This window comes from Idiotropiscis lumnitzeri, chromosome 3 (genome assembly GCF_059441095.1).
Source record: "Idiotropiscis lumnitzeri isolate Australia: NSW breed Sydney's pygmy pipehorse chromosome 3, RoL_Ilum_1.0, whole genome shotgun sequence".
In the NCBI taxonomy this organism is placed as follows: Eukaryota; Metazoa; Chordata; class Actinopteri; order Syngnathiformes; family Syngnathidae; genus Idiotropiscis; species Idiotropiscis lumnitzeri.
In genome coordinates this window covers 10,457,268-10,479,244 of record NC_142393.1, presented here as the reverse complement: position 1 = coordinate 10,479,244, position 21,977 = coordinate 10,457,268, and the positions used below count along the sequence as shown (strand labels likewise).

At 39.6% G+C, this 21,977-nt stretch overlaps 1 protein-coding gene across 1 annotated transcript in view; it reads right to left on the bottom strand.

The window, feature by feature from the left end:
• Positions 1-21,977, bottom strand: part of pex10 (peroxisomal biogenesis factor 10) — a 75,432-nt gene that overhangs the window by 50,147 nt on the left and 3,308 nt on the right. The gene's annotated exons all lie outside the window — the stretch shown is intronic.

The window sequence follows — 21,977 nt, the reverse complement described above, 5'->3', positions numbered from 1 at the left end:
GCCCGTCTGCCTTCAGAGATTTCAACGGTCGTCTGAGTAACAACATCAAAAAGTTGGGAAGATAAATGGCTGGCGGAGTTGTCAGCCAGCTCTACCGTTTGCTTGTGTGTTCCCTGGTGTGGCGGTTGAAATATGAGGCAAGGGAGCCTCTCACCTCATTGCTCAGTGTGAGAATAAGAGGATTGTGCAGCAACACAAGCGTCCAAGAGTTTACGCAAGTGCTCAATGAATCATTTGCGATTTAAAAAAAAAAAATCAACATTGTATTACTCAGACAGAAAATGGGGAACAAAAAAAGATCAGACAACATGTCACACTTTCAGGTTCTGATTGAGATCAGTCAGCATGTCTCGATCACAATTTTTGATTTTACATCGATCTGGTCCAAACCCTTTTCTCCTTTTCTGTCCTTTATGTAAGCCAATACAATTGAAGTATGAGTCAGTAAAATACTTAATGCCAAAATGTAAAAAAAAAAAAAAAAAAAAGAAATTGCTTCATCTGCAGTCAGTCAGAAAATGTCAAACAAAGCCTACGATTGAGTATACGTTGATCTTTTCTGAAGTTTTTGTCTGGGATGACTCAATTTTAACTTCTCTTCAGATTCAAAAGAAGCAGCGGCAATTTAAACACATGAGATATTTTTGTTCTTGACTCAGTATGTTTGTCCAACGAAGTCCATGTTATAATTTATCACATTTTTACGCCCTGTCAACCTGTCCAACGCAGTGTTTGTTTTTTTTTAACCAAACATAGGCCAAGTAAAAGAAACAGTCTACTCTTCACTTTATTCATACTCACACACAAAGACATGACAGGACTCGGCTTGACGGCATTGCTTAGAGTGTGTCAACGGTAGGAATGAACAATCTTGCCACATGCACTTGATTGCCCTCCTCACTCTAATGTTCAGATGATATAATTTTTTTTTTTTGTTTCATTCAAGAAAACGGAAGCTTACTTAATTTTGAGGTATACCTGGTGCCGCAACTCCAAACTCACCACGTCTTTGTCATTGTTTCAGTTTAGGTTAGCGGTAGTCAAGGGTGCTTACAAGCAATGTGAAATGGCTTCTTCAAGGCCAAAAACGTGTCTCTCAGCTGAGCTGTCCATGATAAGAAAACAATAAAAAATAAGCGCATTAGACACCAAGGGAGGGGAAGTGGCTGTCACCAGGCGCCGAGCTGTCTCCTCGTTTCGCATGGTACATTGATTTATTTTGCTCGCATGAAGTCGTCTTGACAGAATTTATCACACTGATACCAATAGTAAAGCAAAATGTTTGGACATTTGCTTCTCTGTTGTAACATTATCCCTTCAACATAAATTAAACAGCTCAGTCTGCTGTTCGGTGTACTTGCACTAGAAATTTTGTACAGGACGCGGACGCGTTTCAAAGTAATCCCCAAAGTCAGGAAAGATGCAGCAAACATCTATTATCAGGTCTGATTGAGTTTGAACACCTGGAATGTGGGCCAGCGCGGGGACATGCAAAAAGGCTTTTGGGTAATCTTGTGTTTACAGTAGGACTGGCGCAGTGTGAGAGCGACCTAAATGAAGGACCCACTGTTGTGTGCGCATCAGGCGTCAAACTCGAATACGCTGAAATTCGAATGAGTTGCAAGTTGATAGCAATGTACGTGCATCCCTCCGTTGCATTTCACATGACCGAACAACATCACCAGCTCAAAGGACACCAAACTCTTTCCGATGCATTCCGGGATATTAGGAGAAAACCCATTTTCTGTAGACTGTCAGAAAGCATCTCATTCAGCTCGACAGTTTTAATCCTTCTAATCATCATTGTAATTCCCATTTACATAGATTACAAGTTTGAATATTTTGATGTGTTTGCTTTCAAGTTACGACTTTGTTTGGTTATTGCTGAGAGCCCCACCCATTGTCAACGCCATTGACACGCGCACAACAATAACACGCATTGTTATAACAGCTGTAGTAATTAATTAGCACAACAGACTGACAGTCTGTTGTAGTGTCATCTGCTAATTTGTTTTCTGGGACTGATCTTAAAGTAAGCTAATTAAATATCTAATGAGCATGTGAAGTCGTTGAAATTAATGTCAGAAATATTGACTTTTGCCCCCCCGACCTTTAACCAATTACAGATATATTGTGACTATATCAGCATCTTTATTTCATGTTCCACATGTTGCAGCTTAATAATTTCCCTGCGTAAATCTAAAGTCAATAAGACGACAATATAAAGAAAATGTGAAATGCAGAGCTTCGGCCGTTCCATTTCTCTTGATCATCGTTGAGATGTATGTCCAATTTGATTGCAATCCACACGTGTTAACTTCAACCGAATAATTGAACTCTGGAAAGGCATATATATAGCACAGTGGAGAGTGGTTTGCATCTCTGCCTCACTGCTCCAAGGGTCAGCGCTCAAAATCTCAACTCCAGCCTTCCTGTGTGCAATTTACACGTTCTCCACTCACTGACTTGGGTTTTCTCCAGATACGGCCGCCTCCTCCCAAATTACAAAAACAAGCTTGCTGGGTTAAGTGAAGGTTCTAAATTGTCTGCTGGTGTGAATGCGTAAACGCTTGTTTGTCCATATGGATGGGTGAAAATGCACACACTTGTCTTTGAAAGGCAACACAACTGACAGCATATGAGAGCAAAACACAAGGCACAAGGTTAAAAGAACACCTTTCGAGCTGCAGACGGAATAGCGGCAAAGCATCGATCTGAATGAGACAACAAAAGAATCTGCTTCAAGTACTGTTCCCAAGAGCAAAGACAGCTATGTTTGGAACAACCAGGGCGCTTCCTGCAGTGGTGGTATTAAGAAAAAAAAATCTCTGTTGCTTTGGTACATTTTTGCTTTGGTACATCCAAGCAAAGGATGGAAAACTCTCTGTTGTTACTAATTGCTTATATCATGCTGATTCAAATGTATTAGGAGACATTTTTGTTGAATAGTCTTGCAACCCACATTTCATTACTTGAGAGGGATTATAGGGTTAGACCACCTACGCCACAACTTAGACCTGCTTTTAGTTGGTGTAAGGTTTGGTCTACGTTCTGTCACCAAATTGTCAGGTTCACCAAAGGCGTGTAATAGAAAATGCTCTCAGTCGGCCAGAACTCCCAGCATGGTGCAGTGTGGTCTGCCAAATTCCCAAACAGACTAGAAACTAGACTTTCCCCAGCACAAAAATTGTTCCAGTTTTTACACCGTGTATATGTGCCTGTGTTTATTTGAAAAAATAGGTTTATATGAATACTTTCCGAAAGTACTGTGTATTAAAAAACATTTTGCTTGTAGGAAATAAAGAATCTCTATAACATACTGGGACTGTAATAATGTAGTTTAACCCCAGTTTAATTTCAATATAAATTCAAGTAGTTCAGAATCACTGAAATGTTTGTCAAATCCTAAAGAAAAGGTTTCGATATTTGCTTGTTTGAGTAGCGTTTCATACCAATAATACGACATACCACCAATGCTATGTAGCCTAATATCACACGTCCAAGGAAAATTGTCACGTTTCAAAGAACCTTTCATTCTGTTCTCATTATAAATAAATAAATAAATAAATAAAGATCCCACAGGGTTCCGTCATTTGTTTGATCTGCAGTGAGATGTCAATTAATTTCAATAGGACACTATCTGCCTTTGATGTCCACAAGTAAATAAAATCTGCATAAGCTGGTTGAAGGCGGCGCTCACAGCAAGGCCAATGACGGCTATTTGCAAAGCCAGGTTTCAAGAGTACAAAAGTACTTGGCCACTCAAAATCCTGGAGAAATGAAAACAGGCAGACGTAACAATAAAAGTAAAGGCAATGGTGAGTATTTTTCTATTGTATCCCTTTACTTTATGGTGGTGTACTGTATGCACCACATTAGCAGTTTTATTTGGATCCCATCCAACTAAAAAGGAAGAAGACAGTGGTGGAAGGAAAAAAAACGGACTCATGAACAGGCTCAGAGTGCAGAGAAATTTGTACACTTCTCCAAGTTTTCCTGTCACAACCGAGAAAAAACAGCTTTCATTTAATGAGCTGCTGCAAGCCGACACACTTGGATGCCTGCTGAAACAAGTGTGACTGTGTGTGCCTATTGGATGGTAAATTCACAGGCAGCAATACACTCGAATCTTTCTTTCTATGTATGACATTTTACACACACTTCCAGACGCTCGTGTCATCTGTGGTAATATGAAGTGACTGGATGGATTTCGCAGGAGGACACCAACCATGTCTGCAGCATTTATTACAGTGCAACAGAGGGAGCACTTGGTCAACCATGCAGCAGAGAGAGCAACCACTGTCACCTCTCATTCTTTCATTGAGTTCAAAAGCAAGGTGATAAGCAGCCAGGTCGAAGCATTATATAATTACATTTACGTTCAATGAGGTGTGAAGAGGTCAATGATTAACAGTGTTACAAGCAGCACATTATCATATGTTATACTGTAGCTACATTTATTATAACGATCAATACAACATTGACAAGAGCAACTTTTTAAATAATTGACCAGCTCAAAAAAAAAAAAAAAAAAAATCACATTCTTTATTCAAGGTCTTCAGCAGGTTAATAAAACGAGCATTCTTGACGGTGTGGTGAATTGTCGCTTTGTCAAAACTAAACGAATGGCTTGTGAGCTGCGTTGTGATTCAATGTAGTTCTGTTTTCATTGGTGGTTTAATGCGGTGGCTTGACAGAACATGAAGGGCAATACTGAGATTCCCACCATATTAAAAATAAATAAATAAAAATTTAAGTTGTCATTAAGTGACCAATTTCATATACTGGAGTGACAAAGCTATGCTATTTGATATTGTACTTAAAGGATTTTATACGATTGAATACAAGTTACATGTATTCAGTTTAATGCAATAAAGATATTTACTGATTGTACTTTAATTCAATGTACAATAAAAGGTCAGGGCAGGCTGTGTGAAGTGCATGGGTGGCAGATGTCGTCCTCTGTTGGGTACAGGGACGAGCAGAGCTTTGTATTAGATCTCGTGTTAGGAATAAATCCGCTCCCGTGTAAAGTTGCCGGCTTCCTGGTCATCTTTCTCTCAAAAACGAGCGCGCATAATTGTTGGATGAATGTAGGCCGTGTTTGGTTAACCATTAATGGAGTCAGATAATTAATTCGAACTATTTTGGTAAACTTTTGGTACATTTAAAGTTAAAAATTCCAACATACTGTAGGAGATAATGATGTCATATATTTAATTTCTTTTTATATTTTCACCGCACTTCATGATTGACTGAGACACAGTATTTTCCCGACTATAAGGCGCAACTCTTTTCGAAAAACAAAAAACAAACAAACACCAGACTATAAGCCGCAGTTTTCTATGTTGAAAAAAATGTGTTGTTTACTGCATGTACTGAACGAATTTGTACTGTGAATCCACGTACAGGTACAGATTGTTAAAACAGTGCCTTTTAACACAGCAACAACTTTGCTTATTAAAACAGAACAGACCCAAGAGAAAGAAAAAAAAAGATTTATTTCGCGTACTTTTTTAACAATAGAGCGCCCCTACCTGTGAAAGGAAAAACAACAGAAAAGCCGCAACGTTTGTACTAGCCGCATGGTTCGAAATCTAGGAAAAAAGTGGTGGCTTAGAGTCCGGAAAATACGGTAATTGACCGCTACTACATTATTATAAAGCTCTTGTGGTTATGATGATTAAACCACTTAAGATAATGTTAACAATGAGATGCTGTTTTTTGTGAGGTTAAAGACCATGGAGAGCCCTAAAAGGTGTCATTTCACTTTGTCTTGATTTGGCAACCTGCTGATTGGCTGGCAATCAGTCCAGACTCCAGGTTACGACCTCTCCTGTCAACCAAAATTAGATGGGATAGATGTGCTCAAGCAGAATTGTGACCCTGCCCAAGATAAGTGATGCCTAAACCATTAATCCAAATTCTCACTGTAGGATGGAAATCATCATGTGTGTTGCTTTTATTTAACTTTTAACTGTCAGCTGTGTTGACCGTTTGGCTTTTTGTGATTGAAAATGTCACGTTTCGCTTATTGGGAGTATGTCATTGTCAAGGCTTGCCATTGATGTAACATAAAATGAGATGTCTTTTTCTGATGTTGTGTTGTTAAAATATATTTGTGGGATGACAGGATTTCATTTTTGTTGCTGCTGCAGTGGACTACAGAGCGTTCTTTAAAATAACAGCTTGAAATGTATTTTTGCAAAATGTTAAAAGTCTCGGAACGTTGAGGAATGCTCACAAAACACCTGTTTGGAGCGTCATGATTGGGTATAAAAGGAACATCACCAAAAAGCAAACAGGGGTGGTGGGTTCACCACTTTAGGAATAACTGTGAGAGAGAATAGTCCAAAAGTTTAAAAAAAAAGGTTTCCGAACATACAATTTCAAGAAACGCTGCCCATTGTCGGCGTGCAACTTGATCAAATTGAACAAAATCCACCATCCTGCACCACAACTTAGACCTGCTTTCAGCTGGTCTAAAGTTTAGCCTACTTTCAGCCGCAAATTTGTCAGATGCGCCAAGGGCGTGAAAAAGAAAATGCCCTCGGGTCCACTGGATTGCCCAGAAAGGAGCAGCTCAATCTGCCAAATTCCCAAACTTGGTAAATTAGACTTGCTCCGGCACGGAAATAAAAATGCGCCAGTTTTTACGCAGCACGTACGAGCACCTGCCTACCAAAATACTCGTTTGTGTTAATTCAATCATACTCTCTAAAAAGGTGGTCATATTCCCAAATGAAACGCGGCGGATAACAATAGAACTTGAAGCAGCATTTAATAAAAAGAAAAGCACTTACTTTATAAGAGGACCCCCATGAGAGAAACATGTAGTATAGAGAACTAATAAATGAGGAAAGCTAAAAGTAAAGTGCGGGGGAAAAAGAAATACAGCTGCAGTATAACAGCAGGAATCTCAATGCTCATGGCAGGGAAATAAAACCATGCCATCCATATTTTAAAATATAAGTGAGGGAAGACATCCAAGATGAGAGAACACGCGCTGCTTCCTTATCAGCGCTGTGAGACTTGACGGCCAACCACGGGGAACACATCCGTCGACACGGCTTAACCGACAGTGACGACGAAGATCAGGGAAGTGGATGACTTTGACTTTCCAGACATTTTAATTCATTTTGCTCTTACTTTAGATATGTTTTTTTTTTCCAGAATTTTTTACCCTTCTTAACAACTTATTTACGGTATTCTAATATCCCAATCTTGCATCAAAACATATATAAATGCATGTCCTTCTGTGATGACTCAATGAGTCGCATTAATTTCTTAAAGTATGGCCATGGGGATTTACGAAATGCACACATTTCTGCTCCCTTCCGTGCCATTGTCTCAATCTGAGCTCCCACTCTGCTGCATTATCAGTCAATTAACGGCATCTTTTAATCCAACGTCGAGGTATGTGACGTGAAACATGCATTTGAAGTTCAGAACTGCCTGGGGTAATTTAGATTTTATGGATATAATCACAAAAGTGTTTTTTTTTACTGAAATATATATTATATATATATATATATATAAATATATATATACTTAATATATTCAGTGATGTTTTTTTTTTTTAAATATTTTCCAACTTTTTTCCAAATCTATGTTGCTTGTGGACAGATACCCACAAGAAGAAAAACATTCATCCCTAAATTAAAAATAAAAAAAATAACAAGAACCTGTGATGAGATAGAGATCATGATTTAAAATCATTCCGTTATTGTGATGAACATTTTGGGAAACAAAGCAATAAAAGTCAAGACGAATCAATGACCTGTGGACAATGTTAGCTTGCGCAAAAAAGCAAGCAAGTTGTTTTGTGCAGGAAAAAAAACTTATTTCTTTGTTGTGCAAAACTTAAGAAATAAATAGTCTAATTACCCAACTTAAAATGTTCTTGAAATCTTTTGCCTTGGAACTTTTTTTCATTAATTAATTACTTTTACAGTGTAGCGAACATTTTAGGCGGAAAATTCAGCATGTTTCTCAGTGCAATTTCATTTGACATTTTTATCGAAAGATATCCACACACATTTGCATAACACTGCAACACACTGGTTTAGCATTAGATATTATCTTATATAACTCGGTTGGCCTAAAAATAAGGGGTTGGGAGGGGCTTTTATTTAGACACTAGAATACTGTATTGCATGAGTTTCTCTCTATGGTATCACATGCCAAAAAAACACAAAAGGACAGAACCAATGCGTGATCAGAGGCCTTTTTTCGGGCGCTCAAATAAAGCCTGTCAAAAAAAAGAGTACATTGCCATTACTTCCACCACAATTACCTTTTAGATTAAATCATATGCATGACTAAGATTTATTGCTTCGCATTGCGTGTCCATGTGAGTAATGTCCCTGATGTATTGCTCCACATTTTGTTAGCGAGGTTAGGAGGATATTTAATGAATATATTATGGAACATAGTGAGCAGTATTCTTTCTATAAAAAATAAACATGTACATTTATTTTGATATGGTTGCAAACTTATAGACATCTTAGATCCTCACAATGTCAACGCCGTACGAGAGGAAGTCTTTGTTGAAAGCTCGCTTCTCTTTTCTACTGTGTCGTAATAATAATCGATGGATGACCCGGCACTGAAATGACAGTACGTAATTTACAGCTCGCTTTATTGTAGGACCTGTCAGCTGGAATGTTTCCCTTCACAGCACTTGTAACGCAACATCACAATCCTGTGAATGTTGAATGCGGAGGCACAGGGGTTGAGTAAATGATCCTTTAGCTGCCAGTGGTTGTCTGTATCTGTGAGCCACTGTCCATAGTGCGAACATTATTTTTTGTTTGACAGCATTTCACAAGATGTGATGTTCATTAAGCCTTCAGCGGCACGCCAAAACACAAACATTAGTCATTTTAAGGGTCATGTGCGTTTACTTTGACTGTCCCAGTACAGTATGTAAGTCACGGATATCTGCCAGTGATCTGTCGTAAATTCAAACAGGATACCAGCGGGAAGGAAATAATGATATGCATCTTTTTGCAGGTGGCAACATTAAGATATTGTTACACATCATGCATCACATGTTCTTTAACGCAAAGCACTGCGGTAGGACATGTTACAATGACCACTAAAGAGTAGCAATTTACTGGTGGAACCATTTCTCAAAGTGTCAATTTCATCCCCAAAGGCATTTATTTAAAGCTGTCGTAATATCACGGCACCTCCTTCTTCGCAAGAGTAGTAGTGGCAATAAACACAGGGAAGTAATCATCAGCACCCCCACACTTAGCAAAGATGTTTTTTAATCCGATTTTTTTCATGTCTGCATAATCATGATCCGTACTCTCAGGGTTTCATCGCATGCATATGTAGTTCTTGTTTCGACTCCTTCCTGTCTCCCTATGCGCACAAAATTGAATAACAAAGCAAGCTATAAAGCTAAGGTTTGCATATCAACACAAAAATCTTGAAAATGATATGTAATCTTCTATTTTGGGGAAATGATTGAGAGAATCGTCTTTCAACCAGTTTGTGCTTTTCTGCAAGAGAATGACCTTTTCTAATTCAATATCAGTCTGTTTTTCTTGACGTACATTTGGAGAATGTCGCCTCCAGAACTACTTTGTCTATTTGATACAGATAATGACCAATTTCTGATTGACAGACTGAAGGATTTTTTTTTTTACAGTTAGTGTAAACGAGTCTGAGGAGATCAATCACAGTGGAGTACCCCAAATGTCCTTCCTAGGGCTGCTTTTATTCAACATTCACATCAAGAACACACAATACATGGCAGGGGTGGGCAAAGCTTTTGATTGGTGGGCCACAATGAATTCTAAAATCTGACAGAGGGGCCAGACCAGGAGCAGATGGATGGAGTGTTTTGGTAACCTCACGTCAATGGAGAAAAAAATATATTTAATTTTAAATGACAACAAAATATCTGTTCTTGACACACCACAGTATTTAGAAAATAAAACAAGGTTTATTCATTTAATTGTTTTCAAATTCAGCGGGCTGGATTAAAACGTTTAACGTTTGCCCACACCTGATATATGGGATCATACTTAAGCAGATGACACACAAATCTAGATGTCAGTGTCACCGCACGACCTTAGTATGCAACCATGAATAAGCCCGGTCGACCTGTTTTAGTGGATACAGTGACATGACTATGTCTACTCTTCCTTTCGCTCTCTGCATTTTAGGCAAATATCAGTCAGTCAGAGACCAGCAGCCTCAAGATGATCTTATTAACTAATGTTGGCAGCCACCATGTGCTTTACACAAGGTGTACAGTCAGTGCATTAAATGTGTGCCCTGTGCATACTTAGCTGTCCAAACATATTAAACATATTACAATGTGTAATATAGCTGACACCTCTCTGACCACATGAATTGTATTTGACAGTTTTGCCTATCAGCCAGTTATCAGACTTCAATAGCAGTGTGCGCACACACACACGCGTGCACCCGCTATACACACACTACACTCGAGGCCTGTAGTCATATTCCATCAGGGTTGCTGCTTGATTTTCTAAAGCAATTCACATGAACATGACAAGATGGATGAATGGTAATGTAAATGAAAAAATAAAAATCAGTATTTCATTTTCAGTTGTGTCCTTCAAAGTGTTTTACTGTAATGTACTTTTAAGGTTTGTCTTTTCTAAAAGTCATGCCAGATAAGATGAAGTAGGCCAATAGCATTTGATATTAATGATCAGATGGTTTTGACAGTACTAAATATAAGAACTAATATAAAAAAAACACTTTTACACAAGTTGGCAAGTTTCGCCATTTTTATTGTTAATTTAGTGTTTACAAAGTAAATCTTTGGCTGTTCTGTGACACCGGTGATACTTGACTTAAGTTAGCAGTACAGCGAGCGACCAGCTAGCACCTTATGACAGCTCTCACTTATCTTTGTAATTGTTATTGGAAGGGGCCATATCCTGCTAAATCAATTTTTCAACTTTTCAGGCCGACACTGCAGAGAGCACTCACTTGTTTTTAAGCAGATTGATGAAGACTCAACCGTGCGTTTTGCAGCAGAGCCTGCATTTTAAATATAACCAATAATGAGGTTCATTTACAGCCAAATTCATGATCGCCATTAAAGTTTGTTGCCCCAGTATACAGTCAATTATTTTATATTGAGACAATATGTATTAACCAACTATTTGAGGGCTTAACGATTGACCACCACCGGAATTCTCTTTGAGAAACATATTGAGACAGTTGAAACGGTACCTAAATAACATCTCAACGCAAGAAAAGTCGTATATTAGTACAATTTCGGATTCTCCTCTGTAAGGAAAGGATCAGTTTCTCTTGATCCGGTTTAATCAGAGTCATATACTGTACTTGCCGGCACTAATCCTAAAAAGGTGGGATGATGTTTCAACTAATTCCCGAAGGGATTCACTGAGCTCTGTGACCGCCTCTTTAAGTCTCTAAAGTCAGCTAATTTTAGGCGCTATGACACATGTATGAGCAGCATAACAAATGGATGGATGACAAATCGTAGGATGTTGTGTTTGCATGCCCACTAAACTGGACCGCACAAAGCCGAATGTGTCTTTTTGATGCTTGCATGCCTTCTTCATCTCATCGCTTGGTTTTACAGTATTTCATCAGTAAGATGCTTGGACCCTAATTCCAGACTCGATGTTCTCTTTCTTTTAACCTTAGGTTACTCAGAATTTAAAAGCTCACACAAAAAACACATTTATTTAATTAGTAAGCAGGCCTTCACGCTCCAAACTTCAAGGTAGTATTCGGACTCCTCTCAACTCATCTTATTATATTTAAGTGACAGTTAGATGAATGTTTCAAAAAGTTTTTTAAGAAACTCTCTGTTGAATCGAATTAGACTTTTTAGTGTGAGCGCCACATTTCTACATTTCTTGTTTACGTGGGATGTTATTGTTCTCCTCACCAAAGCATGGCCATCCTCTGTGAGTCAGTCAATATGCTTCTTACTTTCACTGGCAGAAGCTTTAAAAAAAAAATGGCTTTCAAAGGAATGAAAAAAAAAAAATCCCACTCCTCAGTGTGAAGAGAATACCTAACTATTTGTCTTTGAAAATATTGTTTTCTGCTGTACAATAATAATGTCGGTGGCACGGTGAACAAGTGGTTAGCACATCTTGCACATAGTTTTGAGGGTGAGGGTTTGGATCTGGGATTTAATTTCCACCGCGAGTGGGAAAAGGCCCAAGCACACCTGGGACTAATGAGAAGAAGTGGTATAGATAATGAATAATAAAGTAGCATAAATGCTTGACTCAACTTTCATACAGTGAAAAAGAAAAGTAATGCGATGTTTTAAAAAAAATATTAGAATAAAATAGGAGAATAGCTATTTTGGAAAGAAGATTGATAGCAAGGCCAGAAGAGAACTTATTCTTATTTAAAATTGAATATAATATATATATATATATATATATATATATATATATATAAATAAATAATATATATATATATATGTGTGTGTGTGTGTGTGTGTTCAGTAAGTCCTGCCTCCCTTGATTTAACCTTCCGTTTAATGCCATTGACCATTGATCTTAGTCTGGATTGTCTGCTCATTATCGTATTTGTTCGTGAGAGGTTCATGCTTTGCTCTCTGGTCTCCAGTTTTGTGTTTACTAGAGAGTCACTGGGTAAGGGATCAACTCCACTGACCACTGCACAAAGCCAAGCGTGGCACACTTGATCTGAGCTAACCTCTTGCTGCGCCACAAATGTCATAAGGCCCCATGTGTGTGAAACAGGTCCTGCTGGTATTGTGAGTCACTGGACATGTAATGTTCCCAAAGCTCATCCAAGCAGCAGGAGGACTTGCACGCCAACATAGAGAGAAGACATCATCACATAAATGAAGTGTGACTTTTGGTGCAAGTGAAGGTTTCTCTGCATCTCCTGAGGTGCAGGAGCATTTGAAAATCTCTGTTTCTCTCTCATGAAACATACATGAGGTGAGACAATTCGCAAGGTGTATTATTCATGCATTAGTTGAAAGTTGCTGAATATATTGTAAATTGTGTTTGCTGCGTTCGCTGGTGATGTAGCAGGACTTTAAATAGCTTTTTTTCCCCCAATCTGCCAACTCTACAAAGATAACTGACTGCCTTCATAAATGAGCTTTGCGATGCTCAGTTGCTCCACATTTAATAACGAAACCACGGGTCAGAGGTTTAATAATGATAATCGTTTCAGGTTAAAGGCATCACTGACCACTAATGCAGGAATTAGTTCAATGGTGCATTAATATTGCCCACCTTTCATCAATGCACTTGGAAAGAAGAATGATTATTGTGATGCGATTCAGTGAGCTTATTCAGGCACATTTTGAGGAATTTAGAAAGTATTATCACACAAGCTCTATTCACCAGAGTCAAACTCTATTTCACCACGGACCACATCACGGTTATAATTTCCTTCGGAGGGCTGGTTATGAATATCAAACAATAAAAATGTATAATTGCTTCACCGTATTAGAGCATAATTGGACTAGCATTTCATTGTCCTTTTTAAATCAACACATTTGATGGAGAGCCCATTTTGAAATGTGAGTGAAATAAAATAACGGCATACAGATACGTGCATTGTTGTCAAGTATTTCAAAGAACACAATAAATGATGTTATAGCGAGTGCTTGGGACTTAACGCATGTGCTTTGTGGCCTCGGAAAAGGCGAAAAGATTTGTGGTGTTCAGAGAGAAGTTACTTAAGTTGACAGGAACTCGAGTTTGAAACTTGTTGGCAGGGACTGCTCGTCGTCGTTGCAAGTTCTGTTATTTACCTGGATGGACAGAATTTATAGAGGTAGCCATCGTGCACGGTGCCTCATGTTTTGTGATCTTTAGCATTGCTAGGACAAACGCCTTCATTCTCAGGCAGAAGTGATTGAGAGTGAAAGACAGCCCCTGGTTGAAGAGTTCAAGTGTCTAAGGGTCTTGTTCATTGGTTCACATATCTCTCAGAAATATTTGTAACTATTTTTTTGAAGTAATTAAAGCAGGCTTCTTGGGTGGGTGAGGGGGCGGCAGACAAGGATAGAGAATATCCCGAATTAGCATTAAGGGAACAATTTTGTTACGTCAGTGTTCTCTATCCACTTTGCAATTCACGTTTTGCGGCTTCAGCGCTTTGAGGTTTTTCAAATATATTTAAAAAAAAAAAAAGAGAAAAAATACAGACATACTGGTCGCAGTGGCACAAGAGATGCGTAAATCCCCTAAAAATAAAAAAATATTCAATAATTTAAAAAGTCAACTTTTACTTTGCTGTTTTTCACCTTTCAGGTCCCCATTAACCGCAATAAACGTGGGGTTACTATATCTCAAACAAATTAACAAGAGAAAATGGAATTATCTTTTGGCATGATTAAATGTTCATCCTGGTCTTCCGCTACACTGAGGAACGGAGGAGTGAGCAGAATGCGTGACAAAGGAGCTTGCCGCTGTTACTTTTTTTAGGCTCCTGATTTGCTGAAAGAGCGACAGCCTCCAAAGTGTTTTCATGTGGACAGAAATCTTTTTTTTTTTTTTTTTACACTGCAGTGTGGAAACTATATAGTCTAATGTGTAGCCTACATCCAGCCTGAAACTTTGTAGCATATACACACCTTTCTTCAAGCTCTGTGGCATGATGCGCTGCCTCACAGAAGCAAAGTCCATCACCATGCCAGTCCTTCCTGCTGCCCCCCCCCCCCCCTCGTATTGTGTCTCCCTTTGGCCGACTGCTGGGACAAACCCATCCATGCTTGGCTGCTCCTATCCCTCAGCATCTCTCCATGCTGAATAAAACATGTGTGCCACACACTGCAGCTCTTCCCTACTTGCAAATCACGGCCACCTTGGCTCCTTTGCGCTTCCCTCTCCTCCCTTTTATCTCAGCAGATGCATTTCGGTCCATTTCCTCTCCCCGACTTACTCCCGCTCCTCCTCCTTTGCCTCAATTCCTTCCTCACTTCCCCCCTCCTCCCTTGTCCGACTAATAGCGCTCGCTCTCCCAGGTGATCGCCGTTGAACCGAGCGCTTCCCCTTCACTACAAGAGCTGTGAGTGGTTGACTGTGCTTAGTGCGCGCCTAAAGCTCTCCAGGCAAACCCTCCCCACATACATGCGCACACACACAGTGTATCCACTCAGTACTGTAGAGGAAGAAGAAGTGTGAGACTACACTATTGTTTTTGCTGCTAAATTAGCTCATACAGAAAAAGGAGGATGGGCTTACATCAAGACAGCATGCAAGAAGAGAAGAAAGACTGTGGGAGAAAGGTAGCGTAGAAAGACGTGAGTTCTCCCAAAAAACATCTCCAATCACACCCTGGATAATGAGACCCAAGGGGCGAGATCGTACCAGTGACAGCAGCCCTCCACATGGTAGCTAGAGTCAAGCCAAGCTCCACCAGCCCAGTTTTGCATCACATGGAGCTCTATCTCACTGGGGGAATGCAACAATGGACGGTTCCAGCAACATTCGTAGCCTGAGCCGGGAGAAAGGTAAGACAAGCAAGCGGCCCACAATTGGCACTTTTCTTGCATGCAGCTTTCAAGAAGTAGGCCAGCTCGAGACTCTCCACTTCTTGTGCTCTTCCAACATGTGAGTGGGGAGTGATGGAAAAGTAGCATCGATTCAGGGTTTTTAACCTGTCCCTTTTTGATCACTGATTTTGTTTTGTGTTATGTTGTGTGCTAAATCGACTCAAGGCAACACTTAGTGTCTCATGGTGATCATATCCTGATGAGATTTCTAACAGGTTTCTCTCACTGTTTGGTACTTTGTGACTTTTTGTTCGCAATTTGTTTTCTTGTGTTGACTCAAGTTGGTACTTAGACTTGGCCAAGCCCAGTGGCATTTTAGCGGCCGCCTGGGTGCAGAGGGAGTGCTGACACACTACTAATAAAAAGCCTCTTTCCAGAGTCCCATTTTGACTGTCAACTGTAGCAGGTGAAGACCTTCAAACCAGAAAGTAAAATAGCAAAAACATAAGAAAAAGCGAATAAAAATCAAGCCCTCCATCGTTGACAACTCCCCTATCAGGATTTAGCACAGCTGCCACCCCCTCCACCTCCTCCCTCCGTGCTTTCCAGCATTCCCACAAGCCCCAGTAACCATAGAACAAGTCATTAGTGCTGGATCACCGTGGCTCTCAGGAGCAGAGCAGCTACAGACAGCGAGTGGAGCTCCATAATCACACTTTCACAAATCTATACAATGGAAGTCTAATGCCTACACCGCTGCTCCTCTGAGATGTGCAGGCTTACAACCGTCCGTGTCAGTTATCCCTCCCAGCTAAACGTAATACACCTCATAATGTGTTTCCTGGTCACGGTTGTAGATAACGTCGCCAGCACGGATGTCTATGTTGCAAGAAATGCAAAGTAAAATGATGCACTTGCAGTAGAACTAAAGCAGCGTGTATTTTGGGCCTCATTAGAAAGCATTGTGATTTGGATCAAAACAAGAAGCAGATTCTCTGCAGTATTATTTATTTCATTTTGCACCGTAAATAGAAGATAGATCTCGTCTTGCATTTTTGGCGGCATGAAATGCTTTAATGTAATTCCAAGTCGACTAACATTATTATACTATATTTAAAAAAATGCCCTAACTCATATCAATATGTTATGCTCCTGTTCCATCTATGCGCCTCAGCACCCAGCCAACTAAAGCTCTTATTTTTAAAATGCAAGGAACTATATTTGTTAATTTTAGGCCAAAATTTAATTCATAAAAATACAACACGACATGCCTCTTTAGTCAGGCAGACCTTTGATTGCATTCAGTCTACTACATAGTAACAAACATTTGAAAAAATTTAAATGGAGTTTAAATAAATAAATAAGAGAGAGAGAGAGATTTAAAAAAAAAAAAGGGTTTCATTATCGACATAATCTTAATCGATCTATCTGGTTTGCCATTTCTGAATCATATACAGGTTATACAAATACAAAGGGGTGGTGACATGATGTTGTTGAAGATGTTGGCAAAAAGACATTTCTAAAATCTCATGTATACAAGGGAGAAAGAACTATTTTAATAGGCCTGCAAAGAAACAAAAACTAAGTAGGCTCATCAATTTATGGGTGTTTGTAATTCATGGCTGACTTCTGCACTTGTTTCTCTTTAACGATTCGGTCCCATCTTGAGATAATGGGAAACAATAATAGCAGAACTCAGTCTAGTCATTTTTTTGGTTGCCTTCATTGCAAAAAAAAAATCCCACTTTACAAAGATAATGGGCTTTATATTTGTGCTTGAGCATAGAAGTGGTTCATCTTGATTTTCAAGCTGGTGCAAGGCTCATTTTTCCTGTTTGGGAATTTGCCATTCTTGCATCCACGGGCAATTCTTTTGACATGTGTCTGGTGCACCTGACAATTTGGTGGATGAAAGTCGACTAAATCGCACGCCTGCTGGACAACGTCTAAATAATGAATAGATTTGAACCGTGGTGCCCACTGTAGCAAGCGATGTTCTCAACCACCTTTTCAACCCTTCCAGAAGAAGCTCTCCAAAGCAGTTTGTTTTTCGCTAATTCCAGCTAGCTTCGGGGGAAACCTTTTTTGTATCACATCACTGTGACAGCAGTTTAGCATCAGATTTCGATGAGCAAGACAATATTTTTGGTTCAGTCTCTGATGGTGGCACATGTCCCATGGACCAATGTTGCTGCTTTAGGATATGTGATGAAATAGATCTGTTTGGGATTTGTCTCCTCTTTGGTGGTCCTCATGCGTAGGGCCTTGATCTAGAGGAATTCTTTGACGAGCTGCTGTGACCCCCCCCCCCCCTAAATCCTGTTTGCTCAACACACAGATATATGATGTCAAGTCACAGATGTTGACACATTTGTAGAATTGATAATACGGATTTGCCTTTCTGGGGATGCCTCAGAAAGAGCCATTAATATAATTTATTCATCAATTACTAGCATAAATATGTTCATTGACACCATGCGAGTTTGTATCCCTTCTCTAGACTTTGCTTTCCATGCTTGTGGAAATTTAACAGCTTGCCAAACACTTAGGGTTACATTGTTGATATGAAATGAATATTGTGAGGCTTGGAGGGGTTCCTGTAGAGCTCTGGGTTGTTTTGTGCACGCCATGCTCCCAGCTGTGATACTGTGTTGTTGTAGACCAATTTGTCACAGTTCACAGGAAAGACATGCACACAAAAACAACTCGGAGGCACGAAGAGAGCGGAAAATTCAAAAAGCAAAAATTGGCAGCACAGAAGTTTGTATCGCAGAATCACACATCAGGACTTGATGATACTCCAAAGCCACAATTCTGAAAGTTTACGATACATCTCCGCATCTTCCTGTGAAATTAAATCTTTGTAGTTTGGCCTTAAGTCAGAACAAGAGGAGGCAAACTGATTCAATCATATTCAACCTTTTGTCTGCTGATTTTCTTCAGAGGGTAGTATTATGCTCGCAGCCATCAGCACTCATCGCTATTTCACAGCTTGATTCACTGCCAGCCTAGGTAAAATTAATGGACTTTTTGGCGTCTATATCCGTCAATGGCAGGGAATGAGTTAATCCACGATCCATACATTTTCCTGCCCTGCAAGCACAGGGAGAACTAACTGCATACAGGAAGGCCGGAGTCAAGAGTCGAGATTGAAAGCCAGCAACTGCGATATCTGCAGGTGCCACAGCCAATTATTCTTGTGTGTCACAACATTGTCATTCACCGATTGTAATAAAACTGGATCTTTTATCATTTTAAATCAAACGATTAAAATCATCTGTTTTGAGCCCTATCTACCCATTCATTTATATCATTTGATTAGAATTATCATGGCGCTATGTTTCAAACACAGACTGAAATTACTGACGCCGACATTCTAGATCCCACATTGAAATGTTGGAATGCACTATTTTCATTTTGTGGTCTGCCCTACTTTTTTTTTCTCATCAGAGGGTATCCATGCAACATAACGGGCACATTTGCCGCATTGCATTTTCATTTGCTTTGTGTCATTGCATTCAAGTGTCGTTTGTAAGCACGATATAAATTCAAGTTATTATTCTGTTTTTTGCCCTGCTTGTCCTGATTTGGGTCGCGAGTGATCTGGGGTTTATCCAAGCTGACTTTGGATGAAAGGCAAGGGTGCATGCTGAATCTCAGCTGTGGCTCCAGTGTGGTATTCGAAAAATGACTCGAAATTGTCTTTATGTGATTGAGTGTGATCGTAAGTAGTTGATTGTCTAACTTAGCTTACTGGTGGCAACAGCAGCAATGGTAGCAGTCCGTTATTCGTCAGGCCGTCCTTGTTTTGAAAGCGAACTAACCGGTAATCGTCAGTTGGTCAGTCTGTCAGGTAGTCCGTCAAAAGTGCGTCGGTTCGAAAGTCGGTCTGTTATTTGTTCATTCACTTATTTGCCAGTTTATTGAAATGGTGGCAGTCAGGAGCTGTTTTATCTCGTAAAAAAGCAAAATATTTTAATCTAAAGTTACAAAACCAGAATCAAGCTCTGCATTGCGGCCAAGGATAAAATCTAATCCGATATTGGATATCTGTCGCTGTATCTCTCGAGAACAGCTATTACTATCACGACACGTTTTGCTAAAACAAACCCAATAAGAGAGGCTGATGAGATTTCATTCTGAGGAACAAACTTTTGCAAATTTTTTCTCATAATATTACCTCTCTCACACTCAACTCTTTTCTCAGAATATTTAAACGTAATCCTCGTAATTATGATTTTTCAAAGTTCTTGGGATCTTTTAGGGCTCCCATTATCGTTTGATCCTTAAAAAATAAGAAAAAAAATCTAGCAGAAAAACAGATGAGCTTCAAATGAAGGAGTTCTGTGCGAGAAAGTGAACGCAGGTTCTCACACCTCAACAAGCATGTTGTGATACTTGGAAGCCAGAGTTCCATAAGCCTCGACACATGCTGGTGTTTCATTAGCAGCTTCGTGAGAGGAATGCATCGGTTGGCTTCTGAGACAACAAACAGCTTTCAGTGGGTAGTTCTAACAACTTGGTGGTATCATTTATGATACAATAAGAGACACCTCATCTCAGACTGAGTTTTGCTGTTGACCCGGCAAAGAAGAATTATACCAAAAGCAAACCGTGGGCTCACTGGAGTTTCTAAAATGTTGTGAAAACTTCAAGATGGTCATGATGGCAAACAGCTCTGGATCAGGTAAAGACCCAGATGACTTGTTTAGTGTGTTTGTACTGATTATTATGCTCTATATTGGTGCTCCAAGCTTCCAGGTTCTTTCTGATCGATGCTGTACGGACAACAAATACTTGATAAGCCAATTGTTCAACTTAATGATGAAATTGAAGTTATAGCACTTAACAGGTGCAGGAATCTAAGTCAATGACGTTTCTCATGTCATTTAAAATTGTTTTGAAAAAGTTCTAAAGTTCAACAATTCCCAAAGTTCAACCTCAAGTACAGTCTCATAGACTGTATTCAAGTGGAACTGTTATTGGCGCATGTGCGATCGTATGTTACTGCTGGCTATTTTTTGTTGTTCAAGTTGCTCAATTCTTGCTTGCGCTTGCATTTCATTTTGAGTGTTTGTGTAAGAAAAGCTGTGCCGGTTGGACTTGATTAATATGTAATGTTATTCCCCCGAAATCTACTTCATGGGTTTCTTTTATTGATAGAGGTTGTAGAGCATGAGTAGGAGTGTGTTGTCATAGTCTTTCCTTATGGCAAGAAAAGTGTGAAGACGATGTAAACGCCAAATCTTGGAGCGCAAACCAGCCTCGGCGAAAACAAAAATAAGTCAATAAATAGAGCAATTAAACTGAATGTATTAAATAAGAAATCACATAAGTTAGACATAAGGCGGAGAAATAAGCCAAAGGTTGTTGTGAAAAAAAAAATGAATATAAAATTAACTTCAGAGCGGAAGAAGGATGCCAAATCCAGAAATAAACACAAGATGCAAACACTAGAGAAACAAAATGATTTCATTAACCAGAGGATGAATCAACGTTTAAAGCAGCAACTAATGATCGAAAATGATGGCGGTAAGCGATACAATTATCCTTCCGCTTCTGCTATGTCCAAACACCCAGGAAATTATAGACAGTCGGTGCGACACAGCAGGCGCCGCTCACCAGCGATCCCCAAATAGACAGATAGTCCGAAAAACAAGACCAAGACAAAAAGATTATTTTCGTCCCATGTTCAAATGCAAAGACTCATGTCTGGGCGCCATGAATACATACGAGAACATGCATGTAGGCTGCAAGTTTAAATGTCAAAGGAGCAAAGAAATGCCAAATGGTTCTTTTACTCATTTTGATTTTGATTAAAGGAAACATTTTCACTTCCCGCTCTTCCATGCGCAGTCATCACAAGGCCTCTATATAGAAGCTAATGTCAAAACATTCTTTTTGTCATTGGCGATGTGCCTGCAGGGCCAGCAGAATGAAGGAAGCAACGAAGACTCGTCAAATGATTGATGCGTGGGTCAATAGAAAGTGCCACGGCACGCAATTAGTCGTATGTGTGAATGAAAACTATCAGAGCAGAGGGACACTGCTCACACATGGCCGACTGTTCCTGTTCCTCACACGTCTCGGTGGCCTTCCACTCCTCACTTTTCCTGTCCCAAACAACATCCTGTTGACTTTGCAATGGTGACAAGGTTACTAACGTGCGTGCCAAATAAGATTTGCAAAAACATGATTCTAGCGACCTTGTATCCATCTTCCACTAATTAAAAGTACATTTACCACTAGTTTCTTTAATGGGCGAGTTGTTGTGCTCAGTTTTCAAGGTATCTAAACATGTTCTCAGTTGAATTTCAACGCTAACTTTAAAATACTATGAGCCACTTATCTCAAAGCTGACCATCCCGACAGCCATTCTATCCATCTTTTACCCTTTCATGGGAAAGCTGGAGCCTTGGGCACCATGAACTGATTGCGTGCCAGGCAATAGGAGGGCACAAATACAAATCTCTTTGTCCCACATAGTGTGATGGGAGTGGACTCATCTTAT